The sequence below is a fragment of the Corvus hawaiiensis genome, chromosome 3, assembly GCF_020740725.1.
Source record: "Corvus hawaiiensis isolate bCorHaw1 chromosome 3, bCorHaw1.pri.cur, whole genome shotgun sequence".
Taxonomy (NCBI): Eukaryota; Metazoa; Chordata; class Aves; order Passeriformes; family Corvidae; genus Corvus; species Corvus hawaiiensis.
Window position 1 is genome coordinate 97968253 of NC_063215.1, and position 14675 is coordinate 97982927.

Genomic DNA, 14675 nt, shown 5'->3' on the forward strand with positions numbered 1-14675 from the left:
GGGAACCCCACTTGCTGCATTGCCAGTGTGCCACCCTCATGCAGTAAAATAAAACCTTGGCTCAAGGATGCAGTGACATTTCTACATCAGGATAACTACTACAACAATATATTTTCTTTGAGAAAAATATTTGCAAACAATAATTGCAAATGGAGTGCAGAAGAGCTGGAAACCAGATCCCCTTCCTGCCCATGCCCTTTCAGCAGAGGTGGTGCCCATTCTCACTGTGGTCCCAATGACCAAAATGTGTTTGGGTTCATGCAGTCATGAAGGGTGCAACTTAATATCTCACCTTGACCTGCTTCCTGTAAGTGTGCAGCTCTGGTAAAGAGGGAAGTTTACCAGCAGTGCAGGATTATTGATGCTTTCAACACTCTGTACTTGGTTTTTAACTAAGGTCATTTGAAATCGGTCTTTAACACCCATCTCATTTGCTTTTTTATACTTGCCAATTTAGTGTTGTACTCACAGTGATTAATTAGTTTGTGGTGAAGGTTTATTAGGTAATCTTTCTGTCAATCAAAAATCACAGAGGTTTCTGAGCAAAGAACACACAGAGATTTTATAAAGATAAGGAACTGATATTGTTACCTTTGTGTATGAAAAGCAGGAGCTTTGTCTTGACATGTGGCCATGTACGAAAGACTTTAAAGGGTGTTTTTTATTCATGTTCCACCACAGAAGTAGCTTGATTCCCTCAGATTTTATTTTTTTTAACAAGAATCTAGAAATACTTTTGCTTTCTCTGCCATGTTTACTGCCTATGAACTTGTAGGGCTGTTTTAGAAGACCAAGCAGTAGACTTCAACAAATTTAAAAATGCTGTAGCTCACCATTTGGGAAATCTGCTATGTGGTTTACTCATCCCAGTATGATTGAAAGAAAAACCAAATGTAATGAATTTAAAACCACCTTCACCTGGAAATTCTTTCCAATGTTCATATTTGGGAACACGACTGGTGTATATATATATATATAACAATTTAAAGAGATTTCAGATTTTGCACCTTTATGTGTGGAATAACAACTGTGATTCTTTTTAGGGAGAGAAGAAAGGTTACATAAAATTAACTCATTCTAAAGATGAAGAATCAACAGCATACCATATACGAAATACAGGTTATTGTCTGCCTGCCTTCTTTATGCATGTTTTTACTGACTTATTGTTCCGAGCATTGTGTGAAAATTTACTGCAATCTGTACTACACTATTTTCTACTTTCTTGTTGACAGTCATACCTAAAAACAAAACAGGCAAAAAATTGCAAGATTCTTTTCCTTTTAGATAGGTCACTTTACTAATCTGCACAAACTTGGTGTTTTCCAGAAGATCTTGAACCTTACTGTGAAAAATACAGTGAAGGTAAATGGCTTTCTTGACCAGAAGAGGTACTACATTGAAGAGGCTGGGAAGAGCACTTGGAGATCTTAGCTGATTAAATTACACACTATGTAAATGTATGCCACATTGTGATTTTTACATCACTAAGGTAACATGTAAAGAGATATAAATACTAAGAATTCTACTAGCTTACCACTTTTCAGAGCCATTACTGTTTTCAATCACACCAGTGCCAGTCTAAAAACATAAAATTTCTATGCCACTGTGAGAATAAGTACAAAGTTAACTGGAGGCCTTCCTCTGTCACCTCCTTGAGAAAGCTGTGGGTTATTTCTATCACTCAGAGGTGATGAACAGGCAGCAGCAAAATCAGATGAGGAATTCAGATGAAACTATACAGATGTAGCAGTTTTTTCCCACTAGCTAAATTCAGGAGTTCTTTTTGTGGGCTCTGGGATTACAGATCTGGAGCTGGAACAGGAGAAGGCCACACAGGGCTGCAAACTGGGTAACTCTGACATAAGGACAGATAATATAAAACTAAAATCTGTTGACTATATAATCAGCATATTTAAAAGCAGCTTTTCCAAATTAAAAAAGAAAAAGGCAAGTATAGGTCTGTGATAAAATTATTACAGCACATGTTTTACAGCTTTGATAAACACCCCCTCCCCACACCCACTCTTACGCACAAAGCCAATAGGGATTGACTTCAACTGATTAATGTGAATTTAGAGACAGAAAACAGACAGGTTTCAGCCCAGAGTTCACCCACAGACTAAGCCTGACCATGAGAATGAAATAGTTCTGGAGTTTGTATTATTTTAGTGTTACAAATCTAGCAGCTGTACGAAAATATGTTAAATATTAGTCTGGAAGCCAGAACAATGTAATTTCAGTGTATCTTTATTAATCACCATTTTTGGTTTTATTATTTCTGCTTTAGTTAGACTGCATTTTATTGAATTGGCTTTTGAAAAAGCTTTCATGGCTTTATCAAAAGTGGGAAGGCTCCATTCAGAGGTTTCCTTTCATGGCTGAGACGTGAAATTGGAGCAACCAACAATTTGCACACATAATTCCAGCATACCAAATGAGGGAACAAAGAGAGAGGCAAAAATTGAACCTGCTGCCTTCCCGGTCTTATTGCAGGAGACCACTGCAAGCGGGGGGGAGAAAAAAAAAGAAGAAAAAGGGGGAATTAGGTGTTTTCTTGAGGTTCCCCCAGAAATCTGAATCACCAGCATTTGCTCTATGGGTATGCGGGAGACGCCGGTGCGCCTCGCACGCCTGTGGTAGATGGATGATACTGATGGCAATCTAACTGGAACATCCTGCCTGAATATGAACAACAGATTTGTCAGTGTGTGACAGGCTGACAGCCCAGCTCCCAGCTGCTTGTCCACTGTTGTTAAATCAGTACCTTGTCTAAGTGTTCAGCAAAGAGGCAATCTGCTTCCTCCATTCGTACAGGCAGGTTGCCAGTTAAAAAACAAGCATTGGCTTTAGGCTGCAGTGCCATAATGCATTGAAAAGATGCAATCTAAACCTTTGTATACTCCTAAGGCAACAGAGAGCAGGACTTGGAAGTACAGGCTCAGACTTGAGACTATCCTTCTCAAAACAACAAGGATAACTCCACAGGGGAATCATGAAAGAAATGCAAGAGGGTTTGAAAACGGTGGATGACTTAACAGAACTTATTTAAGGATGAAAATATGGCTTATTTTGGTGCCAGGGAAGCAAGATCATGCTACTGTACTCAAGAACATGCCAGAATTTCTTTATAACCTATTTTAAAACAGTTTATAATTCATCAACAGTAACAATTAGCTCTAGGCTGAAATTTCATATGCAAAGATGCAATCCAGAAGCACTTCAGGGGAAAAAGAAAAAAAAACAAAAAAAAAAGGGAAAAGAAAAGAGAAAAACAAGAAAAAAAAAGCAGCTTGTGTACACAGCAACTCTAAATTACAGAACACAAGTAAATGGCTTACTGGTTTCTGATGCTTTTCTTTTTCCTGTGACAAAAGTTAAAGAACCAGTTAAAGAACTGGTTTCAGTTCTTTAATTTGGTAGCTGTTGGTTGACCACATGAAAAAGAGGCTTAAAAAGTGTGATGACAGTGACACAAACTAAGGAAATCACAAATCCTAGCACTAACACTAATGTTTTCAGCTCTTGGGTGTGGTGTGCCTGTGAGGCAGCCTCTGAGGTGATGCTCAGCTATCTGAGAACTGAGAATTTACACTACCAACTGCAGCAACTTTGGAAGAAGTTTTAGTCTGTCAGATGATTCACAGAGTTTATTTAAGGGTCTCCAATTCCAAATCTATACATCAGATCTCTACTGGCTCAGAAGGAGCCATTAGAACCTATTGGGTCAATAATCATCATGGTCTCATTCATGTCCCCCATGCGAGAGAAGCTTCCCAGCAGCGTCACTGCGCACCCTTGTCCCAGGTCAGCATCCAGGAGCTGAATGGACCAAGGATGGACATGGACCAAGGATGGACATGGACCAAGCCTCATGTTTTGCCCCTGTCCCAGGCTGGGAGCCTTGCCCAGCACTTCCAAGCACTGCCCTACCTTGGGCAGAAATTGCACTGGTGGGTTCCCGGGCAGCCAGCTGCAGCTTTCCACCACGGCGTGTTCTGATGCCACTTACCTTGGGCCAAGGATTCCTAATCAAGTCCCAAGAATGCAGGTGCATGAACATGTCAGGTTATGTGTCTCTATCTTCTAAAGCATGTTTTCTACACAGCCCTAGGCCAGGGAAGTATTCCTGCTCAGAATGATGTTAATGAGCACACATTTTAGCTGAAGTCACTGAGATTTAAACACAGGCTTGCCACCGTCTGTCCCAAGGAGAGCCCATCACCGTTTAAAAATTTCTCTAGAAATCAGGATAAAGACGAATTATATTCACATACACATTTACATATAGTCTTGAAAATTACCCATTCCAAAGTAATCACAGAGACTTCTAAAATACATTAGTTATCAATTTATCTTCTTCAAAACCCATAATATGGCCTTTAGAAAATAAGGCAAACTGGAGTATGAAGAGACATGTAAAAAAAAAAGCCAATGCAACAGAATGATTTGTTTGCAGAATAATATTTTGTAACCTGTGTGGCCTACATGGAATACATAATGATTCAGGAAAAAAGACATAGGTGGCAGGTTTAAGTCTGAATTCTCCTCTTGGTTAGAAAAGCATGTCTAATGAATACTGAAAGAAACTTTAGGTCACGTCACACTATCAAGCATGCTGGTACTTAATAAAACAGCTACATCTTATGAATAAAATGAGAAAAAATTAAGCTAATATTCCATTATTGTGCCCTTCTTGATTTCCTTGTAATTACCAAGTATCAAATCAATTTGTATGATGATGTTTCCCTCTTCTCTAGCAGATGTGTAAGATTTAGCAGAAGGGCAAGGTACTCAAACTACAAGGTTTAAAGTGAGAGCACAATCTGTCTGTGGCTTCCAAGTGTGCTGTAGCTGGAGTTATTTTTACTGTTTGTCACAGTCAAAATAGAAAGGCGGCAAAATATTTATGTAAGAAATGCCTGCTCTGCATCTCATGTCACTGTTGTTAGGATGTGTCATAAAATTCAAACATAATTCTGTGACAATTAGCTTCATAATAATATATTCAGAAATACAATGCTGCATCCTATGCCAGAAACTATTTTCTGCTTCAGTGTTTTATTGCGGCTGTATGTTTTAAAGGAGCCAACTATTTTAAACCAAAGCTGCTTTTAAAATTTTCCCCTATGGAAATTGCTATCCACTAGTATTTTTGCATTGCTGGAAAAATAGTTGTATTAAAAAAAAAATTCCAAAAGCATTGCTAAAATATTCAGTCTCTTCATACATTTCATGTTGGGACATTTATAAAATACTGGTTTGTTTTACCAGCCTCCTTGATAGTAATCTTTAATTAAATCTGTAATTTAATTATCTTTTTTCTCATTTTGTCCAGCTTTGCAACCTGGTTAGTAGCAGTGAACATCTAAACTGCACTTTAATAGCTACTTTAATATTTATTTCTCAAGGATAATCAAATGAAGTGCCTTCAGCAGCTCGGGTTCCACAAGGATTTTTAAAGAAGCTTTGTAAAAATTGCAATTTATATGTTAAGTAATATAGATGCATTATCTTACTTCTTTACCATGATGCTGGTTCTAATGGAAAAGTTACTGAGATGTCACTCTCTGGGCCAAAAAATAATAATGACAGAAAAATTTTAGACTGAATATTAACCTGATACAACATTTACACAAATCAGTGGAAAATGTTTCCTGAATCCACTGGGCTTTAGCTATATTTTTAGGTAGCACATAAGTTAAGAGGATAAAAAATACTTGCATTATTTCATGGATTGTTTTCCCAATTGCTAATCACACACTAAACCATTATATCCAACAGCCTGTGACCTGGGGAAAGGGAGAGGATGCCAGTGGTTCTGATCTGCATCTCCAGTAAACCTGTGGCTTTGACCCTGGGGTTTGCTCTCTCTTCACTTACATCCATTACCAGGAATAGCAGTGTACACCCAGAGCAAACACTCTGCCCTTACCTTTCCTTTTAAAATTCAGAGGGAAGAGGACTTTACATGCGGATAACTTTTGCCTTCATAGTTCCCACTTCAAGATGATTTTCAGTCAGCATGATATTATGAATCCTATTTAACTATGCTTAAGATCTCTCATTTAGAGTTAAGTGGAAGAAGAAAAGGCAAAATTGTCTTTGCAGATGTTAAGAAGAAATTCATTGCAAGCAATCATCATTTAATATCCAGTGCTGACTTTTTGAACAAATGCTTGCTCTAAATAATAAATCAAGTGAGTTGGCACAAACAATAATACCTTCGAATATCAATGAGGAAAACAAGAATATTAAAACAATAGAAACATTAACATACAAGGCCCTGCTATTTACAGGAGGGAATGGCAGAGAACACTATGAAAAATAGCTGTTGCTTATACTCAGTTTTGTGATCTGTCACCAGCAGTGATGACTGCTGTTATGGAAAGAGAACTGGGTTATTCCAGTCACCAGGTCCCTTAAATCCAAGCCTGCAGCATTTATTCTTTAAATAGGACGTGATGCTGCTGACCTGTCTCCATCCTGTCTCCATTGGTGAGTGCTCACCCATGTGGTGGGTGGGCTGACAGGAGCCCCTCACTACCAGCACTCTCTTTCCCTCTGCCACAGGAGTCTCACTGAGCTCTGCTGGAGCTTCCTGTGAGGACATCTCCAGGCTGCACAGCAGTGGAGGTGAAAATCTGCAACTGCAGCAGCTCCATGAGTGCACACACCCCAGGAGTGTTGTTTGTTATTTTGTCACTAACACACACCAGTGAGATCACCTGGCAAGTTCTGGGACTGCTGAAGTTTTAATTCATTTTCCCTCTGTGGCTGAAGGGCATTAGGTCTCAATAGCAGGTCACAGTGTTTACCAAAATATGTCACATAAGGAACAAGAGTAGCGTCCAGGGTAACCAAACTAATCCAGGCTATGGATGTGAAGTTCACACCCTGGGAGAAGATAGCTGTCTTTGTTCAAAGATGATGGCAGTACTTTTCAAGGGTCTGGGTGCTGGTAGAAGGCACGTAGGGCTTGGGAACCAGACAGCACACTGATCTGCTGTATTTTAGCAGCACTTCTATTTCTTTGGTTTGTTTTGTATTTTACATGTATATTTTATATATTACACTGGAGTAACCACATAATTTATGAAAGTGACTTTGCCTTAAAAACTGCCCTATTGACTAACTGTGTAAGTAAAATACCAGAGGAAATGAACATAAATTGGCAGGCTGAAGACACAAGTTCCAAACAAAACAAGCAGTGACTCCAGGACCAGCTATTAACCCCTTACCTGGCTGAAGCATCTGTTATGAGCAGTGTAGTTGGTTCCTTTAGAGCACCATGCTGTCAGATGTCATGACTTTTGCAAAGATACATCTTCTGCTAAGCATCTGGATGTTGACAGATATAAAGGAAAATATTAAGGGGAGAATGGAAATCAGAATTGACCTTAACCCATGGACTGCTTTTGTGTTTGGGCTGGATTAAGGTTACACCTTGAAGCTGTCACAGAAAATGGGACACAAATGGATATACAGATAAATAACACAGAGGAATAATCTGGGCTTTCTCTGGAAGAACAGAATCAGAGAGACTAAATGCCTTCACTAAGGTGCCAGGGAAAGCCTGGTGTCATCTCTAACTAAATCTCAAGAACAGTCCCTTAAACACCATGTTACCCATGAGAAAACATGGTGGCTTTGAGAACAGGAATGCAAATCCTTATATGCTGCAATCTTGGCTACTCCTTGGGCATTATAGAGTGAGAAACTATTCTGCAGACAAGTGCCTTTTACTTGTACATATGGACATATTCCCAACCTGCTCCAAGCATGCTGCTGTGGGAGAAGGGCTGGAGGGCATGGCAGCATCCCTGTCCTGCTGCAGATGTTGAGGAGCAGCAGCAGAATCAATGTTACCCAGCTTTGGGGACTGTGCCAGCCTTGTATTTCCTTCTGCCTGCTCCAGACGTCTCTCTGCTGGAGCTGGCAGAGGTTGGAAAGCTGACTCCTGCCTATTCTATCACTAACATGAAGATGGTATAGTTTTAACTCCTGCTGTTGAACTTCATTTTAGTGACCTTACACCAGTTCCCAATAAAAGAGCTTTTTTTTCAATCAACAAGTGGTTTGAAGTACTCTTGAGATAACTGCACTTCATCTTAATTATATATAAAGTACATCCACATCCTTACTGTGCTTTACTGGAGTTTGGTGTGGCTTTCTCCTTGCCTTCTTGGGGTATTGCCTGCACAATCCCAACTATTCTGAATATGTCTGATATAAAAAACCCAGGGCTTTTGAATAAACTGCAACATCCTACATTTGTTTCACATCGAACAATAAGGGAAGATGATTTTAGCAGCATATTCCTACAGACTGATGTTCCAGACACTACAATCAAATGTAAGGCTTTATTTGGAAGCAATTGTTCCAGATGGCTGCATATTATGGAAGGTTCAGGGCCACTAGGAAATTCAAAATTATAATAATAATAATAAAGAAGGATTTCTTCATAATTTTGCTTATGGAAAAACTATGGTCTTTTTAGAGGTGATGACCAGCTATTCAGGCTTTTTATATATACCATCTCCAACTAACAGGAAGTCTGACCCACAATAAAGTTCTGTTTTGAAGTCTTCCATTGGTACTAGCCTTGTCAATAGCTATAAATAGATTAAGGACTTGCCAAGAGGAAGGAAAAGGTAAATTTTTACAAATACAGTGTGAGGCCAAGGAAGAGAACAATACCAATCATTTAAGTTATATTTACCTGTGATAACATCAGGCTTATTTTATTCATAAACTGAACTGTAACAACTGATCCCAAACTATAAACCTTTAAATGATTACATGGTGAACAAGTTCAGGCAGATAAAATTTAATCATTTGAGATCAGATCCAAGTGAGGTCTGTTTCCTCAGATTGCTGATACCTACTTACACTTATGATGTATTTGAATAAAAAGCTGAAAAAAAATCTGGCTAGACTTTACTACATGTAGACATTTAGTAAGGGCCTAATTATATTCCTTTTGATTAACCAGCTTCATTAACTCTCTGCTGCAGAACGTAATCTCTAACATGAAGACTGGCCTAGCACCACGTGGCCTGTACTCAGACATGTCCAAACCTGAAGCTTTCAAATCTTTCTTCTCTTGGAAGCACATGCAAGCTGTAGTAGCCACTCCTGCAAGGAAGGTCACTTAAGGTGGTTCAGGCAGCCTGTGCCATGTCTGTCAGGATGCCCTGAGTTTGGCTTCCCTACAGGGACAGAGCTGTCTGTTCATGGGCAGGGAGTTCAAGAAAAACTTCCCTGTCATCCCTACTCTTGAAGCAGTGGCAAGCCCTCCCTAAAGTCGAGAAAACAATGTCTCATCTCATGAAGATAATTTGGACACTAATGTTCTATGAAGCAGATAGCTTTACAAAGCAGTTTCTTTTCTTCAATGATCAGGAATGTATTGCACAGATTTCTGCTAAACTATGCATGTATTTTCACACCACTCCTTTCCCTGTGCCTTTCCATTGAGGAAAATGGAGCTTCCTATATTTTATTTCATGTGTGAAAGCTGCTGCCAAAATTGCAGCTGCCTGGTGTTTTGTCAGAACTTGCTTTTTAAATTCATTCTTTGCTTGGAAACTTTGTTTAAAACAATTACGAAGGTCTAACAGTTGCCATTCCCTATAAAGTCCCAATACTGACCATCTTTTGCTTTGCTGCACAAGATACCTGAGAAGTAAAGCTTCTTCTATTTGTCATAAATATACAGCCTGCAACAGGGTACAGCTGTGAGGTATCTTTCTCAGCAGTATTGGTGGGTTGATGTCTTTTTACAAACAAGTACTTCAGAAAAGACTTAGCTGAATAGTCCTAAATTATTATATTTAAAATAAAGAAATTATTGAACTATATACTTCATATATTTTAGTGGAAATCCTGCTTATTTAAATACCCTGCACACACTGAATTTCCTGGTTATGAAAAAAGTGAAGAAAAATACTATTTGCTTTTAGGTAATCAGATTCTGTGGGATCTAATCCTATATCCTATTTATGGCTGTGCTAGCTATTCAAAATTAAAATGAACCTTTCATCCGTGTGTATCATAAATGGGCATTTATCAGGATTATATGATTTTGCAATCCATCTGAATATGTAACCAGAATTTGTTTTCTTTCCGTTTCACTATGTAATTACCATGCAACAATAACAAAAGTGACATGTTTGAAGAACAGATAAAATGCTGTAAATTGGCCAGTAATGGTGATATTTCCTCATCTTCTGAAAAACCCATTTATTCTCTCTCTCAACAAATCAAGGCATTGTCAGCCCATACTCATCTTGTGGCCAGAGGGGCCCTACCAATTTCTAGATGTAAGTGAATACTGGAATGCAGATGAGGGCTACTAACTAAGGCTTTCAACCCAGGCAGCTGGTCTTAGCTTGCCTCAATTTCTAAATCATCCATAATGGGGCCAAGACCTCCAAAGCACTAAAAAGAGCAAGCTGACATGCTGGACAAACTGTTAATTTTTTCCTGAAGAAGCTGCTCTATTGCACATCTGTCACTGCTGTGCAGACAATTACTCGCGGAGTGGAAAAAAAATCTGCTGCTTGTTTCTCTCGTGTTGTTGTTAACAGGCGTGATGGAGAAACACAAGTGCGTGAGAGCTGCTACAGGAGAGCTGCTCAGCCTTCCCCTGCCTTTTGTATGGATGCCTTCAGAAATTGAAACCTTTGAAAGCATCCATGCTCTGTGGTGGGCACTCCGAATTGCGCCAATTCAGCCCACACCTTAAGACATTTGATATTCTATGGCTGCAACAGAGGGGCAAGTTGCAAAGATCTGTGGACTTCAGCTACGAACTGCCCTGAAAGCGTTCCTCTCTAAATTGCTTCATTGCTCTGTCACACACAGGGGAAGGTTTTCAGACACCATCATTGCAAGATGATGATAAACACAACAGGAGACTGATGAGAATAAAACTGCTGAAAGCATTACTTCTCATGCTACATTTCTCAAATATCTACTAAAAAGTGAAAAAATGTTTAATTGTGAAATACCCACAACTTTTACACCAAGAGGTGCTCAAACTATCATTAATAACTGTCCTGAGCCAAGAAGGGAAAATGATTGCCACAGGTCCAAAGCAGAGGTGGCCAACAAGCTGGTGCTTGGTCCTGGAGGGAAGGAAAAGCAGGACTTGGGATGACTCAATGGATATGGAAACTACCCAGGCAGGGCCTCATAATAACATGAATCAAAGCTGGCAACAGAATCCTTAAAGTCACACCCTTGAACCACACCAGCTATTAAACATTTAATGTGAAGTTGTGTAAAATACTGACCAAAGACAGGCTTACCTATGGAATGAGTTTAGTACTTTAATTATTAAATCAGCATACAGAATGATGAAAACATCATCAAGTGCTGTTCTAAACATGGCTGATGGCAGGAAAACTGTGGCACAGTAACCTGCTGCTGGCCTACAAGCATTTCCCCCGTTTTAAGAGGTTACATGACTCATGTGCTGACCAAAGGATGAACCTGGTTCACAGGCTCAATTCTGTCAACACAAAGATTTTGGAAGTCTTGACTCAGAACTCATCTTTCATCAATGAATAATATCAATTTAAAATAATTAAACAAATTAATAAAATAAAAATTACCTTCACTGTTTTTTTCCCTTTCCTCTGGCACCAGACACAATTGGGTGATGCTTTCCAGGCAAAAATTTTGCAGGATAATGCACAAACAGAAGTGATGGCTTTCAGCAAAACATGTGGTATTACAGGAAACTCTCAATTATACAGGGCATAACCACAAGGCCTTATCTGAGGTCTAAACCAACATAAAAATTGAAATGCATTTCTAAGGAAGATACGTTGATACCAGTTCAACATGAAAAAAAGCAGTGATGGACAGTCCTGGAGAAAAGGTTCACAGTGAGGAAGAACAAGTATCTGAGAGCAGGATGACAAAAACCATTCTGTGTTCTGCTGGAAAATTTAAGAACTGTCAGAGAATGCTCTTCTGTGGCAGTGTGAGTGGTGTCTGATGACTTATGCTATTTGACAACTTCAAGGCAGAAGACAACTCTAGTGTATGTATAAAAAGGTAAAAAACTGGCAAGTTGCCACACCCTTGGCAACTGGTGACACCATCTTGCTGAAGAGAAATTGGGATACACTTAAAAACACCAGGTGTATAATGTGTCAGCGTTTAGTAGGACACAATCAGGAGCCCCTGCGATTCCCCTGCCAGCTGATTACATATTATCTGCTAAATAAAATAGTATTTATTGCCAGTTGACTCAAAAAAACCCACCAGCAAAACCTGAAGGCTTTCAAGAAAACTTGTGATAAAAATAAAGTTTTTGTTGCATTAAACCGACATACTAAAATACAACAAAGGTTACAAAGTGAGGATAAAAATCAGGGCACAGTAAAAGCATATTTAATTTATCAAGATTAACAGTGATGAGTGGCCACTTGCGCCAGCACAGAACAGATTTTAATGTTGCCTTGGACTGTGAAAAATGGGTGAAAAATGACACAGAATGGAACAAAACTTCAGCTGTGCCTGCAGTGGCTCCTGCCTGGTCAGCAGGTGATGCCTGTGACATCAGGCTGGGCACCTAAAAGGGGACTGCCAATTCAGTGTTTCCTTTGAAAACTCCTGCTTCAAGTAACATCCTAAGTGATGAAATCTCGACTTCTGGGGGACTGTGATCTCACATGCCACATGCTGCCATACAAGGTCAGACTCAGATTTCTGTTTTGTTTCTGCATTCCTTTACCACATATATGACCTAAAAACAGTTGTGAATTTTGTGCTCACTTGTTACCATTGTCTCTTGCGAAGGATCCAAAGGATCTCAGCCCACCAGGGCCACATTTATAGGATCTACAGCAGCCAAAGAGAAGAATGGCTGACTTGGAGCAGCCAGGAAGTTTTCCCCAAGACCCCATATAATTTCCTCTTCCACCTGACTTTATGACCCTTAATTTTGCCTTCATTTCATCAGTGTTTACAGGGAGAAATAGCTGCTGAATGCAGCCCCACACAAACAAAAGGAGAGCTTTCATTCATTGTGCACTTCAGAATATGCCTTTTATCCAGGGAAATTTCTTCAGACTATTTATCTCTAAAGGTATTTTTCAGAAACAATTAAGATCACAAAGGTAGTATATAAAATGTCACAGAATTTTTCTATGGCTTGAAAAATAATTATCAGCTTATTTGCATTGTTAAACGTTAATTAGCTATGAATGGTAATTTTTTTTCAACACTGCAATACTTCAATTTCTCATTACAAAATAATTTCAGCTCTATTAATTAGTTCTAACAGTAACTCATAGTAATGGATGACACCTTAAGTGAGCTATTAAATACACTTTACCACTGATTAGGAAGAAGACAACTAAAAACCTGGCTAGGTTTACATAAAGACAGAATATGAAACAATACATTGTAGATTTATCAACTTTCGTGGAAGCAACACACCCCCTTTAAGTACGGCAGGCTCAGCAGAACCAAAGGTTTTGTCACACTTCTGTGAGGTTGATGGGGTGGCCATGTACCAAAAGGCCCAGTATTTAGCCATTGTTTCCATTAATTTATGTATTGTCCTTTGTAGAGATCTACACTTCTATGCATACACGTGTGTTTGTTTGTGTAGACACACACATGGAAATAATTTTCTCAAGTACACAGTAAACTCAATTTTTTTTAAAAATTTTTTTTAGGTTTTCTTTTTTTGATTCACCAGGTCCAAAGACAGCAAAGGGATGTGGTTCTGGCCAAAAATATCCAAAGATCCATTATCCCGGATGGTGACAAAAATCATGACAGAATACTCCCCTTGCTACGACATTGTAACCTTTTTGTCATGGTCCAGTAGAATTAAGTCTTGTAGTGATCTCTTTCTCAAAGCACTGCCTAAAAATCTGCATCTATAACCAATCCTGCATTGAAGTGCATGAACCTCTCAGATGGCTGGTGAAATGGCAGCCTGTACCTGGCACAAAATCCCACAGCAGTGGCTACAAACTCCATGATGACCCTGCTGGGAAGTCCAAACCTGTACTTACCGTTCATTTACCAGGACATTACTGCTAACGTCTCAGAAACCAAGATGTGCTGACCCTTCTTTAAATCTGAAGCGAAAGTTGCCTTGGATGCTGTTCTTCACAGGACATTCCAACAATTCCAAAAGAAGCTGAGGAGCAGAATGTGTTGTCTAAAACACACTTTATTGAGCTGGTGCTCCTTGCTGTGTACCTGAAGCCTCTAGACTGACCCAGCGTGCAGCTCCCCAGCAGGAAGCCTGGCCATCCCTATCTCCCCAGCCTCCCAAAACACATTCTCCTGAGCTGGAAGCATGGAACCTGCTGTAAGAGCAGCCTCCAATGATTGACCCATACTAGAACTACAAAAGCCACAAGGTGATTTCAGGTTTTCCAGTTCTTTGCTCTGTGATGGGGAGCATTCCCCATAGTTTGGAGAGACTTTGGGAGACCTTCTCTGCAGGGCCTGAAGCCAGAAGGTTTCAGGGGCTTCAAATTGTCAAGGCTTCCAGGGTCTTTAATTTCCCAGAAGGGAGACTGTCTCTGCACCTATGGAGAAGGACTGGTAACCCAGAACTGAAGACTGGGGTAATTTAGTCTCTGATTAACCCATGGAATACACTGTGTCTTGGCTGCAGTTTATTAGAAAAGGCACAA